General features: G+C 46.7%; 1 long non-coding RNA gene across 1 annotated transcript; it reads left to right on the top strand.

Annotated features, from left to right (window-relative positions):
* Positions 1-1477: 1477 nt before the first annotated feature.
* On the top strand, positions 1478-11338 carry LOC109492543. The gene is made up of 3 exons (XR_002146446.2): positions 1478-1654; positions 7820-8036; positions 9328-11338. It is a non-coding gene; the product is annotated as an uncharacterized LOC109492543 (long non-coding RNA).
* Positions 11339-15273: the final 3935 nt, after the last annotated feature.

The following is a 15273-nucleotide window of genomic DNA, read 5'->3' as shown; positions in this document are numbered from 1 at the left end:
TGACCCTCAGGGTCTAGACCCTTGCCCCTGACCTCTCCTTTTTGTTCTCCACGTACCCCAACAAAGTTCTGAGCTGTAAAATATATAGAAGTTCTCGTAACACAGAACATTTCAAGGAAAAGATTAAAAGACCTAACCTCTCTCCCAGGAATGAACTACATATACAATTTACCAAATGAAGGAGACTAATAATGAATACAGCTATAGAAATAGAGACCATCCAAAACAAGGAGAGCTCCCGAGATCAAATAAATTTGGCAAACAGAACATACTCTCCCTTGTTCACAGTGCATAAGAGCCTTAGGCTTTGAATACTCTTTCCATTAAAGGGCCATTTTTTAACCCAAATTTCTTTGAACACAGAAACCTTTCATAGGACACATGTTAACATTTCATTGACCACTAGTTACATGGTAATAAATTACAGACACAGTTTGAGAAAGGCTGATACTTGCTGATGTGCTTAATGGTGTCAATCACAGTAGGCCAGGAGAGGCTGAGCAACGCTCCTGTTCCACTCATGCTCTCACTTTCTGGTCGGCCTGCCCCACCAATACTCACCTCAGAGCTGCCCCACCCATGAATGGGCAGGGAGGCTTAGACTGTACAGACATGGATTCAAACCACTGTGACAGGACAGATCCACTAACTTCTCCGGGCATTAGATTCCTTGATGGTCAAATGAGCATCACGCTACATAAGTTTTAACATACTTGGCATGGCCTGGACCACAAGAATATTCCCCATCCCCTTTCTCTCTCTCTCTCTCTCTCTCTCTCTCTCTCACACACACACACACACACACACACACACACTGATCTATACTGAATCGGCCTCTCCCCTCTATCAGGGTCGATATACTCATTGAGGAGATTCTTCAAACTGTTTAAAATTGCTTCAAGTTTAGCCTTGCAAGCACTATGTGCAGCAAGTGGAAGTCTATTTCTTGAGCTATTTCCATTTTCCATTTGTTAGTGACAGATGCCTGCAATTACTGGAACTTCAGGAACAACACTTCCTTCCAAATCACTCTGCAAATACCAGAGACAGAACACCTTCTCCTCTTGGCTGCTACATCGGGGTAGAGGACCAGGGCTGTTGACGCGCCGCCTCTGATATAAGACAACAGCTTCCACGCTCAATGTTCCTGAAAACCACCTCGCTTCTTGGGATTTTTCTGTGCTCAGTGATGGTGTCCCGTGTCACTCTCAAACCCTCCTTCTCCCCACCAATCAATTTTAAAGCTGTGCCTCTTGCCTTACTGGCCTTGTGTGTCATTCTTCTGCGGCCAGGTGTCCTGGCACACCTGCCCCATCTCACGACAGGACTGGGAAGTAGTCAGTTAGCTTGCAAAGTGCAGTAACTAGTTTGCAACCCAGATCCAAAGAGTCACCCTTTGATCTTGGAGGTTGTAACACTGTGAGTGATTACCCAGAGAGACTCGAACTTGGAAATTAACAATTAATTTTCCTTGTTACTTATTAGAAATGTTCCAGGTTCTCTTGTGCTTCTCAAGTCCTGGCATTTTCATGCCTGCAGAGAGCTGCTGATCTCACCACGGCATGTTCATCTTGCTCTGGAATGGGGAAATAGCACTTCCTGACCTAAGACTCATGTTTGAAAACTCCCATCAGAAGGAAAACTCAAGGAGGAGGTATGCGGGAACCTGCCTGAATGAGCCCCTGGGACTTCAGGGTTGACAGTTTACTGCAAAATGGAATTGTAAGCAGCCACCCCCACTTCTCCCCATGGAGGGCTTGGTCCCGGTCTTCTGGCCGGAGTGGTGGTGAAGCATGGGCTTGAGAGACAAAGACCTGGAAGAGAATGCCCACCCCACTGTTGATTGACCGTGGGGCCCTAAAACAGCATGGCTCCAGGAGGAATGGACTTAAAATGTCTGGGCCCCTCTTCTCCCTTATCACTCATGGGTTACTCAACACATTCAGCCACTGCTACCACAGGAAGTGCCTGTAAGATCATTACACGGGGATAAGTTCTTGCCAAACTGTGCCTTAACCTCTGCATGGCCCTCCAAGGCCTCAGGAGAGGCCTGGAATAGCAGAAAGGGTGTCCTCTAATGGGGTGCTGACCCAACCTCCCCTCGTATTCCCTCGAGGGTACCTTCCACTCGACACAGAGGGGCAGGCAGACTGGACAGAGAGAGGGAAGAACCAGGGAGAACCAGGTCTGGAAGAGAGGTTAGTCACACCTGTGGCTGGGCTTTGCCTATAGAAATGAGGCTCCCTCTGATAACAAAAGTGTCCATAGGAGCAGCTTGTGAATTATTTCCTTTAATGCCCCAAATATCATTCTAATCTATTCCTTTCTCCCCACACTTACTGTGAAGTCACCCTCTGAACAACTAAGTAATCCCTTAATTCCAGCCTCACTCCTCCCTAGGCCTCCACCCTCAGGTACCAAAGTGAAGTTTCAAAACTAAGAATCTGGTCATGCTAACACTGGTGTAGGCTCCTTACCTCCCACAGGAAATAACACAATAGTCTTCCCCAAGACCACCCACATCAACCCCATTAGGTCTTCTCTTGCTGTATTCCATAATCCACACTCCACACAACAGTCAAAATGTTAAGCTGGAAAACAGAAATCAGGTCATGTCATTTCCCAGATTAAACAGCATCACGCTCTGAAAAGAATCCCAACCATAGGACCACATATACCCTCCCTTCCTACTGCTCCTTTAGTTCAGTCCCTCACCTCTGCGCTCCTGCCACACGTGCCATCTTGCATTCAGAGGACCCACCAAGTTCATTTCAATCTTTGCCCTGTCACTTTTTCGGGCCAGAATCTATTTACCTCACGTGAACAGAGTAACACAGCTCCTCCTCAACCATTAGGGACCTGGTAGAAAACAGAAATGCTTCTGGGAAATCTCCACTCCTCAGAACCCAAGTATGTACTTGGTTGTACTCCAAATGGTGGATCGGATGGGGACTTTTCTTCCACAGAGGTGATCAACTCATACTATTCAGCATAGGAGAGTGGTGTGTAACATATATAGAACTGGACTCCCCAGGTTCAAGTCCTGGCCCATTGCTTAATAGCTGTGCAAACTTAAACAAGTTACTTAACTTCTCCGAGCTGCAGTTTCCCCCTCTGTGGAGTGGAAATACTGATAATAGTATAGCTATGCCTTCATAGGCTACTGTAAGAATCAAATGGGTTACTAGGAGAGCATTTGAAAAATTAGGAATGATAATAATATGAGTTACTCCAGCAGCAATAGAGATAAGGCCAGATAGTACCACGTCAAACATCATAAAGAGTTGGGTGCCCCGAGTGCCCAGCACAGTGCCTAGCACGGAAGGTATTCCATCTTCCTTTGGCCATCCCTGTCCTACCCATTCCCAATCCCAGCCCTAACCTTATGGGCAAGTAAAATTTTGGATGCTTTCAATGCTTTTGTATAACATTGATTCAGGGGTTAAAGGGCTGTTTCTGATCATTATTCATCTTTTCATTACTGTCATGTATTTTATTGATTTTGCATTGAAATATGTTTTCAACATTTTAAAATGAGACTCTTGCTTCAGCGGATCCCAGATCCTAACATCTGGTGAATTACAAACAATTGTGTGGGTTTCTTTTTCCTCTTAATTTTAATTTTAAAAATCAATAAGTAATCTGTGATGCCTTTAAAAGATATTAAATAACACAATCAACTTGGATTTTATTATGAAGATATTTTCAACAGTGGCTGCACAAAATCACAGGATTTGTAAGACCTGGAGGTGCTGGGCTTTCTAGAAAGCTTCTCATTAAGATCCAGGATGGAATTGGAAGGGCCTAGGGAGAACATCCAGGTCGTCAAATGTTAGCAAGAGAATGAAGTCAAGATAAATTAACAGATTTACTGGAAATTACTTTTTTCCATCCAAAATAAGAATACCTTTTGAAATAGCTTTGGAATAATCCTAACTTTACCTACTATTTACTGAATAGCAGAACATCAATTAGAAAACATGTTGCTTTTGGCCACTAAAATATTTGTATTTAGGCAGTGTGAGAAGAGACAGTGGGAAGGCGGCTGTCTAATCACTGGCAATGTTAGCAGCCTGAAGTGCCTGAAAGGCAGGCAGCTCCTCTAGGGAGCTGGGAGCTGGGTTGGGGTTGGGGGTGGGGGAAGCAAGTCCGAGGCTTAGAGGCTTGAAGAAGCAGGTGTCTCACCAAAGTTGTTTTTGTTTTTGTTTTTGCTTTTGAGAGAGAAAGGGAAGAAGTGCTTGGGGTGCTGGGAGAGAGAGAGAGAGAGAGAGAATCCCATGAGTCAGAAAGAGAGAGAGAGAGAGAGGGAGAGGAGAGAATGAGAAAAGGGGTACGCCCAATGCGGGGCTCATGTTTTGACCAGAAGCAGGGCTGTGCTCACCCAAAGGGGGGCTTGAGCTCACCCAATGTGAGACTCAAACCCATGAACTGTGAGATCATGACCTGAGCCAAAGTCAGTTGCTTAACTGACTGAGCCACCTAAGTGCCCCTCACCAAAGTTTTTAAGCATCAGGGAACAGAGACAGGACAGAGCCAGTCCTCCTGACTTGTTGCCCAGTACCCTTTCCATATTCTAGGCTAAAGGTAAAACTCAGAAGCTCCTTCATCCACCAGCCAGTGGTAGGGAGACTGCTCAGGGCAGCTCCCTGGGACACACTGACTCTGTGTGTCACTCAAGCTCAGGACTGAGCCCATCGGCCTCTTGAGCTCCCCGTAAAATACAAGTTGTCTCTGTAGATTCAGTGAATTTCGGGAGCTCCTTCTCTGCTGCCTTCCAGATTTGAAGATGGGGAAAGAGTATACACATGCACTCACATTTTGTTTAAATCTAGCTCTGCCAAGTCACTGAATGACCCTTTTTGACCCTATAGCGCTCTCAACTGTACACAGGGCAGGATAATAGGTGGCCTTCTACCTCTGTTCCAACTTCACTAACCATCTCCCACATCAAACGCAGCCCGAGACCACTCACTAGCTTGCCCCTGTATAGTGCCTTCCCCTTGACAGACTTCCACCTTCAGACGATAGTTCGCCTTACTCCAGATCAGGCCAAAGCTTGGGAAGGGAACTCTTAGTTCCTCCAGCATTGCCATTACCAGGCCAGGGTGGGAGTCAAGGCCCTGGCCATTCCCTAGTAACTGAGACAACACTGCCATCTTGTGGTCAGAAATTCTGCCTGCCGCCAAAGCCGCCCCAGGCTCACCAAGAGGAGCCCTTCTCAGCCCCGCAGGTGGGAGTGGGACAGTCCTGTGAGCACCCTGCCTGCAGCAGGTTCACGGTCCAGCAGGACACCCAAGTAACCCACAACATACATACACTGGGTGATAGAGTCCGTAACAGCCTCAGACCTGCCATACACAGGGGTTTCCACCCAGTCAACAAATAATCAGTGTGCAATACTCCAGAACCAGGTGGTAATAACAGGCATGCAAACAATTACAACCCAGTGAGAAAAGTGCCAATTAAGGCGTGTACGATAGCTGTGGGAGCTCAGAGAAGGGAGGGACAAACAGCCTGAGGCTAAGGTAAGACTTCATAAGTGACACTGGGTCAGATTCTTGAAGAATACTTTAGAGTCATCAAGGAAGCAAGGTGAGGAATGAGCAAGTCTGAGTCTTGCAGAATAGATTCAATTCGGAGATGGAGTACTACGTGTGGAGGGGACATGCTCATGGTGTATTCGAGGAGAGGCAAAAGTGGGAGGACACAGACAAAAAGAGCAGAAGACAAGTCTGAAAAGAGAGAGCTCTGAATGCCAGAATAAAGAGTTCAATCTGTATTAGATTGCTGAAATCACATGATAAAGTTGTATTTAAGAAGAAATAATGCAGCAAAGATAAAGCATGAACTGTATGCATAGACAAACAACTGAATAGATACTCAGCATAATGTTAGCAGTGGTTGATCTCCAGGGAAAGGACTGCATGTGCTTTTTGTGCTTTTCTTATCTTTCTATTTTAATGAATTTGTACTACCTTTGTAATGAAAGAGGGAACCATGCAAGTTATTATATGAAGCCTCTGAACGGTGGGGTCAGGAAGCTGCCCACCGGCCCTCACTGCTGAGGGTCAGTCTCCTACACAGGGAAGCTCCTCTCCACAGCGGTAGGCCAGGGAATCATGTAAGACTCAGGATCAGAGACTCAGCATCCATGACACCAGAAGGACCTTGGCAATCTACCCAACTTCATGCTCCAGACCAGGGAAGCGAGATCTATTGTAGGGGCAGGGGCTCACCCAAGGATGCACAGCCCCGCCTGGACCTCAGGGTTCAAGCTCATCTCCTGCTGCCCACTCAGGGCCCTGACCTTTCCCCCTGCTGCTCTCCACCTCCCATCACCATGCAGCCAGATGCTTGCCATGCCCAAAGTTCCACAAGGCCCATAGGCAGGGAGCAGCCAAGCTCAGGAGGTGTTGGCGGCTCTTCCTGTCCCTCTACACACTAAGACATATGGTAAAGCTCCACTTGAAAAAGTAAACAGTTGGGGCACTTGGGTGGCTCAGTCAGTTAAGCGTCCGACTCTTGGTTTCGGCTCAGGTCATGATCTTGCAGTTAGTGAGTTCGAGCCCTGCATTGGGCTCCATGCACACAGTGCAGAGCATGCTTGGGATCCTCTCTCTCTCTCTCTCTCTCTCTCTCTCTCTCTCTCTCTCTCTCATCCCTTCCCCTGCTGATGCTCTCTCTCTCAAAAGTAAATAAATAAACTTAAAAAAAATTTAAAGAAAAAGGAAACAAGTGAACACCAGGACTTTTATATGATTTCATCCAATACTTCTCAAAGCATGGTACTGGGAGGTCCCACAGACCCAGTCTGCGAAGTCCAAACTGTTTCTTTATTCATACTAAAGTATAGTCAGTTTCTTTACTCTCATTCCTGCCTGAGCATACAGAGGAACTTCCTAAAGGCCACCAGATGTGTGATGTAGCCACACATTGAGTAAAGCTTCTGAAATGATTGTCAAATGAATGATGAAAATGAAGATGTGAGCTTGATTCTATTGATCTCCTCGACTGAATGAAAAGGAGAGATGAGAAACCCAGCGGTCTTCTCTCCAGCTTGACATTAGAGAAAGTTGCAAAGATAGAAAACAATGCCACTCTTCTCATTTTTTGTTCTGTTTTTGCATTAGGAAATATAGGTATTTTAAATGTCATTATGTTCACAGCTTGTTTTATTTTTAATAAGTTCACGAATAAGTGTATATATAATTTCTCATTTCTGGTTTATAATATCGTAAATGTTGTTGATATAACCCACAGAAACTAAAATTTTTTGCGATTGCCATTAATTTTTATGAGCATGAAGAGAGCCCGAGACCAAAAAATTTAAGAACCTCTAATGTGACTTTCCAGTTTTTCACTCTACCCTTCCCTGCCTGACAGGGTCACCTGCCAGTTTCCTCCACCTACAGGGGACGGTCTTCCTCTGTCATCCCTTTATTTATGGAGGTACACCTAACACACTTCCAACCGGTTCTCCCTTTCTCCCTTTCTCTTTCTCCCCCTCCCACTCTCCCCTGCCCCTCTCCCTCCTGCCCCCTCTTCCTCCCTCACCCATCTCCCCTACCCCACACGGTGCCCTTGGCCCCAGGCAAGGCTAGGCTGATGGTATTCTGGGCACAGAGTGTCTTTCTTCCGTCTCTCCTGCTCTCCTGCCACCCGTAGCAGCCTTTGAGTCTGCAGCCTGCAAGCTACGTGTCCTTCCAACTGCTTCTGAACTGCACTTCTTCCTGGCAGTTGGCCCCCAGACCTCTTTAAGGGGATCCCAGACTGAGGAACTGGACAGATTAAGGTTCAAACCCACCTTTTCATTATTCAGCAATCATTTCGGGACAGCCAAGTCCATGCCAGATGTGGAGGATCCAAAGAGTGTGACATGCTCCCTCGGCTGCTCATAGTTCCCAAGGAAATGAAGAAGGAGCTAATGGTTCTGTCTGGGAAAGCCAGGAAATGCTTCACAGAAGCTGCGACATTTGACATGGATCATACAAGATGAGGAGGAGTGTACAGGGTGAAGAGCCAAAGATATTTTCTCGGTGAGAGAAGCATCCCTTCAAAGGCACACAGATGTGAAAATGCACCACCACATGCATGAGGAAGTGAACAGATCGATGCGGGCAGACTACAGCTTGCATGTGTGTGTTCAGATGTGCATTGTGTGAATGTGGCATTGTGTGAGTGTGTGTGCATGGCTGCGTGTGTGTGTGCATAAGTATGTGTGTGTCTGAGCGCATGCATGCATGTGGACATGGGACCATGTGTGTCCCTTGAATGCGTATGTGCTGTGGCACACGTGTCCACATGTGTGTCAGTGTGTAAGCATAGTGATGATGAGGCAGGAGTGTCTCCTGGGAGAGAGAGGAGGAGGTGGGAGGAGAGCGGGCTGTGCCAGACGTGCTACACATGCTATTTTATCCAGTTCTCACCCCTGCCTTGCACCCACGTGTTATCTCATCCATTTTACACAAAGGATTGGTTGCACTACCAAAGGACATACCGTCCATAGGTGACAAAGCTCTAATTCAGGGCACACCTCTAAACAGTGTCGACCACGGGGACCAGAGATTGGGCTACCGGAAGGTCTGAACAAAGGCCAGCTCTCCCCATATACCCACCTCTCCAATGGAATGTCACTGCATCCCTGAATGCCCAACATTATGCTGAGAACCTCAGGAGATAGTGTTGGTTTTCCAGATAGTCCCTCCAGTGTGTGCCAGGGCAACTCCACACCTCGGTCACTGAGGCTCAGGCTAACACTTCCTACAAAGCTTTTCTGGCAATTAATTCAGAGAGCCAACAATAACACCCAAACCTGGGTTTCCATCTTTTCGAGCAGTCAGTTAGGCAATCAAGCAGGAGGTCAAGGGCTTGAGGAAGCTGGGAAGGACCCTCAGATCCTCCCCTGCTCAACGGGGCCTCTGAGAGCTTGGTTTCGCTCTGCACAGAAGCGTCCAGAAGAGGTCAGTCGTTGCTAGGCTCACTGACTGCCCTGCCTCTGCTGTTAAATCTAGTTCATTAAACTGATGACTAGAACTGAACACATCCCTGCATCTGCTTCCAACAAATATTAGCACTTGTTTCCTATGCCAGACACTGTTGAGGATTTCACACATTCTTGCCCTTAATTAAGCCATTGCTGTTTCCTAGAGTCTAGTATTTCCATATCCCATGTTGTATAGAATGGAAGTGTGTCGTACATGACCTATTACAGTCTCATTTAATTTTTATATATTTAAATATTATGGGTTCCCCATTGTTGCCTATTGTATGTTTTCTTTATATTCTATACAGTCATTTGAATGCGTCATTTACCACCTCATTTTTCAGATGAGAAAACTGAAGCCCGGCAGGATTGGATAACTTATCTAAAGTCCTGCAACGAGTAAGTGAAAAACAGAATGCAAAATCGACCTCTTCCTGCCACACGGGATTGCGCCTTTTCCTCTGTGTCAGCTCTTGGAGTTGTCGTTCTCCGTCACAACTAGGCTGTGACCAGAGGCCGCCTGGACCCAGGTCCTGGCCTCTACACAACCTCTGCAGTGCCCCAAGCCTGACTCTGCCGCCGGGTGTGGCCGCTGCCCTTTCTCCACAGTGCTGAAAACATACTCTTAAAATCCTGGCCTGAAATCATTCAGCGAATTGTGAGTCATCCAGCAACAGAATACTATGGAGCCCTTAAAAAGTATATTTAGAGTGTTTTTATGGCCATGAAAAGAAATGCTTGTACATAAAACTAATAATAATAGACAAATATCTGTATTCATAGCATGAGATCACCAATAGAAAAAAAAAATTCATAGAGGAAAAGCCAGAAAGGAAAGTCACCAAATGCTAACAGTGGTTATTTCTAGATGATGGACTTACGGGTGCCTATTTCTCCTTCTTTTGACTTTTCCTTATCTCACAATTTTCCACAATAGACATGCATGGCTCTACAATAGGGAGAGGAGGAGGGTAGAATATTTAACACCTGACTGTGGCTTGAGAACTGTGTGACATCCTTTTCCCAGGCACTTCCAAGGCGCAGGCTGGAGCGGTTCCATGTGCGGAGCCTGCCAGAGCCTCCCAGCAGGCAGCTGCGCCTGGGAAAACAGGCCCTTCCGCGGGGGTGGGCATCTGGGTTTGATTTCTCCTCCCTCCTGTTCTCCTTTCTCGATTCACCTGAATATCCCCTGGAGAAGGCACAGCCTGCAGCCTGAATCCAGCCCGTCCCTTCCCAGCCGGTCTGCATCTTCAGCCCTGCAGCCCCAAACCAGACACCCTGCCCTGACTGCCCAAGACAAGAGCCTGCCGGGTGACAACTTCTATTCTGGGGGCCTCAGAAAACTCCCCTAGCCCTGTGTCGCTATGTGTGCAGACTTCTCATAAGACAGTGAGAACCAGAAAGGCACCCAGGAACCCAGAATGTAAAAGGAACTATCGCCTCCCTCTCATTGCTGTCACCCAGGACCACATAGGAGGCTTCAGCAACTGCTTCTGTCCACGCCCTTCTTCCTTTGACGTGCATTTAATCAGGGCTTCCTGAGGGGGAAGTTGAGTAGTCCCTGCCTGGAGGGGTCAGTTCCACTGGGAGAGACTCCAGACAACACCCTGGATTAGCAGGAGGGTGGATGCCACTTCCAGGGGGTGGCTGGGTGAGCGGCAGATCCTATGTCTGGGAAAGGCTGGCCAGGAACAGGGGGTCCGGGCTGGATGCCTGATAGATGAGGGGTGATCAGACAGAAGAGAGCTAGGTGAGCGTTTTGTGCAAAGGCAGCGGCATGAGCAAAGGAGCAGACACACAAATGAGAGCGTGTGAGGCGTCTGGCAGGAGGTAAGGTGGTTAGAACTGCACTGTCAGTCCTGCCTGCAGAGCCGAGGAGGTAGGAGCTCCTTCTGGCAGAGGAGCCAGGAGCAGACCTGCCGTTAGATGGGAGACTGTAGCCACACAGGAGACAGAGCCAAAGCAGGACGTCCATGGAGCAAGGAGGGGGAGGGGGTGGCAGGCATTCTACCGCCCTGCCCCCTACGCTGCCCTGGAAATCCAGCCTGGAATAAGAGCCACATATTTATTCAGCTCTGGTCTTTAAACGAGGAACTTCAGCCTTTCACAGTCCTCCCATGCCTGCAGACTTGCCATTGGGAACCAGAGAAGGTTACTCCCATCCCTGGAGGCCCTAGCCTGTGACTATGAACCTGGAAGAAGCTGGCAGTCTTATTTGTCAGACAGACTATAGAGGGAGCTATTCTGCAAGAAATGAGGCAAAGCTGTAGTAATCAAAACAGTATGGTACGGGCACAAAAATAGACATAAAGATCAATAGAACAGAATAGAAAACCCAGAAATGAACCCACAATTATATGGCCAATTAATCTTTAACAAAGCAGGAAAGAATAGCCAATGGGAAAAAGACAGTCTCTTCAATAAATGGTGTTGGGAAAACTGGTCAGCTACATGCAAAAGAATGAAACTGGACACTCTCTCACACCATATCACAAAAAATAAATTTAAAATGGATTAGAGACCTAAATATGAAACCAGAACCCATAAAAATCCTAGAAAAGAGCACAGGCAATAAGATTTCTGACATCAAGCATAGCAACTTTTTTCTAGCTATGTCTCTTGAGGCAAGGGAAATAAAAGCAAAACTAAACTATTGGGATTACATCAAAAAGAAAACCTTCTGCACAGTGAAGGAAACAATCAATAAAACTAAAAGGCAACCCACAGAATGGGAGAAGATATTTGCAAATGACATACCTGATAAAGGGTTAGGATCCAAAATATATAAAGCACTTATATAAATCAACACCCAAAAAACAAAGGATCCAACTAAAAAATGAGCAGAAGATATGGATAGACATTTTCCCAAAGGTGACATCCAGACATTCATGACTGGCCAACATACATGAAAAGATGCTCAACATCCCTCATCATCAGGGAAATGCAAATCAAAACTACAGTGAGATGCCACCTTGCACCTGTCAGCATGGCTAAAATCAAAAACACAGAAAGTAACAGGTGTTGATGAGGATGTGGAGAAAGGGGAGCCCTCTTGCACTGTTGGTGGGAATGAAAACTGGTTGTAGCCACTGTGGAAAATAGTATGGCAGTTCCTCAAAAAGTTAAAAATAGAACTACCCTATAATCCAGTAATCATACTACTGAGTATTTACCCAAAAGATACACAATCACTAATTCAAAGGGATACATGCACCCCTATGTTTATAGTAGCATTATTTATAATAGCCAAAGTATGGAAGCAGCCCAAGTGTCCATTGACTGGCAAACAGAAAGAACAAATACATACAATGGAATATTATTCAGCCACAAAAATTAATGAAATCTTGCCAATTGCAATGACATGGATGGAGCTAGAGATTATAATGCTAGGTGAAATAAATCAGCCAGAGAAAGACAAATACCATATTATTTTACTCACTGAAATTTAAGAAACAAAACAAATGAGCAAGGGGAAAAAAGAGAGGGAGAGAGATAGGCCAAGAAACATATTCTTAACTAAAGAGAACACACTAATGGTAATTGGGGGCGGGGCAGGGGGGTGGATTAAAGAGTGCACTCGTTGTGATGAGCACTGGATGCCATATGGAAGTATTGAATTATTATATTGTACACCAAAAACTAATAGTACACTGTATGTTAACTATACTTAAATTAAAGTTGGAAAAACAAATGAGGTTGGAGCCCGCTTCATATTCTGTGTCCCCTCTCTCGCTGCCCGCCCCCCCGCCCACCTTGTGCTCTCTCTCTCTCTCAAAAAAAAAAAAGAATAAACATTAAAAAAAAGAAAAAGAAAAAGAAAAAGAAAAAGAAATGAGGCAAACAATGCAGGAGAAACAAAAGAGAGAGATCATGATTGCAGGCTGTCCAGGCTCTGACCCATTTCTGAAGCCCAGCTTCCTCTGCATTCCACCAGGTTGGAAGGAAAGTCTTATTTTGTTTGTTAAGTCCGAGGTTTCATTTCTGTTACTTGTAACCAAAAAAAGTCATAATAAAGCTTTATTTAAAAATTTGAGCATGAACTAAGGCAGTGTAGTGGGGCTGAAGAGAACTGGGATTATTTGAAAGCTATTTAGATTATGAAGCAACAGACAGAAGACTGGCTGTTTTGTCAAGTAGCCAAGCTCAGTCACTTACAGATGGTCCCCCTTGCATATCCTCCCAAGGCTTGTATAAACTTCAAAAAGGGAATGCATTGGCTCTAACTACGTAGAAACCACCCATCCACAAGCAAGTACCAATCAGGAAAGACAAGCAGAGAATCCTCTGCATCAGAAAGGGCAGGGGGTCCTCGTCATTTAATGATCACCTTGACCCCTGCACCCACTAAGAGGGTAACTGGCACCGTAGAACCACTCTAGACTGAGCTCTCCAAGACCTGGGGATAAGATGCCATTACAGCCCTAGTGGGGTAACAAGTTGCTTGCAGCAAGCTAATGAGAACTCGGGTACCACTGCTGCCAGGGATGGAAGGAATTATGGCGGCTGCTCCAGGGCAGGAGAGAGATCCATGGCTGATCTAAAGACATCCAGTCTCCTCCCTCTCTTCCTATGTTTCTAAATGCCACTCGGAAGTCATTTATTCCTTCAGTTAGAAACCTCTGTATTCACATTTTATCTACCAAGTTCAGCAGTTTGATTTTGGGAAGTGTTCGATCTTAAAAAGAAAAAAATCTCGCCCAGATTTTTCACCTGTTCCAGATTTTCAGACTTCAGTACCACAGCATATTGGTTGGTCCCATTTAAGAGAACAGGAAGAGGGCTCAGCCAAGCTTCAGCCTGACACAGTTTGGCATCGGCACCTTCTAGAAACAGGCTCCAAACCCAAGAAAAGGTGTGGCCTTTCCCAGGTGGATGGAGTTCTGCCAATTCTGATCCAAATCTGCAGCCCAGGTATGCTGGATGAACAGGAAGATGTGTGCATTGGAAGAGGCCCATCTGTTCTCTGCAACAGCTTGCTGTGGCCCCAAACCCCTCCATCCTCTGGACTTCAAACTGAAGTGTCTCTATTTCAGCCAAGACAAAGGCCTACCTCCACTCACAAAATCAGATGATGGGTTCGCAGCAGATTTTCTCCTTTAGACACATCCCAGAGCTTCCGAAAATATTGCAACATAAATGTCCTTCCACTGAAAGGAGCTGAAAAGTCTCCCTTCTGTTCTTGTAGAATGGAAGAGAAAACTTGTTTTCTTTCCTCTCTGGTTTCAGGTGGGTTAACCTATGAGGCCAGTTCTCCTGGTTTGTGCAGGAATTCCTTCCCTGCCTGGACCTCCAAATCCTTTTCTAATTAATGCCCCCAAACCTTTCTACAGAAGCGGCCTCCATGTTCAGAGCGGAAGTGAAGGCCCTGGAGGGGTCCACACAGCTGCCAAGACTGCAGGGGCAGAGGAGGCTCTGTCAGCTCCATGAAGATGGCCTCTTCCACTTGTGAAACCGTCCACCTCATGTCGTCCGTGGGCATGTGCAGAGCCTCTCGGGGTGGTTGTATGCTGCAAACAGGGCAACATCCTTTTCGTCTCTTCCGATGAAGCACTCTCCACCGGGCCTTCACCAAATGTTTGCTGAGCACTTAGTACGTTCCAGATACCCTCTTCGTTCCAACGTTTATGACGTTGATTCCTCTTCCACTTCAAAGCAGTCAAGCATTTTCAGGACTCAAATTCTCTGCCCTTCAAACACCTGCACTGAAGAATGCCACACCAGAACAGGTACACGTGATGAATATCGTGTCTGGTTTTGGTCCAGAGGCAGCCAAATGGTCAGCTTTGTGGGGTCAAGCCACAACCAGCCAGGAAAGAGACACTGAGGAATGTGGCCAGACCTTGAGACTGGCTCCAAGCGCCTTTCCTGCTGGGAACCAGCCTTCCTTCCAGCCCCAGGGCTGTCCCCACAACAACTCCTGCTAGAAGCTTCTTCCCCAAGAAGACGTATGGAGGCTCCTCACGCTCTCCAGGTGCTACACCTCTCCTCTGCCCCATGGCAGGTCCCACTCCAACACCCATGCACCTGAAGGGCAGGCCGGGCCTGCCAAGGGAGAGGGAGGCCAAGGCACTGAGATCCCTCAATACCTCCATGGGGTCCTCTCTGTTTCCCTGCCTTCCTCCACTAGACACTAAAGAGGCACCAGGGCCTCTCTCTGCCACATCGGCACAGGGGGACCCGTGGAGCGAGCACCATCCATCCAGGAACACATCCTGGGAGGGGCAGTGGCCATGGACAGCCAGGCTGTGTGTAGAGTGTGGTCTATGTATCTGTGGCCTGTGTGTGGTCTG

The sequence above is a fragment of the Felis catus genome, chromosome D2 (assembly GCF_018350175.1).
Source record: "Felis catus isolate Fca126 chromosome D2, F.catus_Fca126_mat1.0, whole genome shotgun sequence".
In the NCBI taxonomy this organism is placed as follows: Eukaryota; Metazoa; Chordata; class Mammalia; order Carnivora; family Felidae; genus Felis; species Felis catus.
This window is presented reverse-complemented; position numbering and strand designations above follow the sequence as displayed.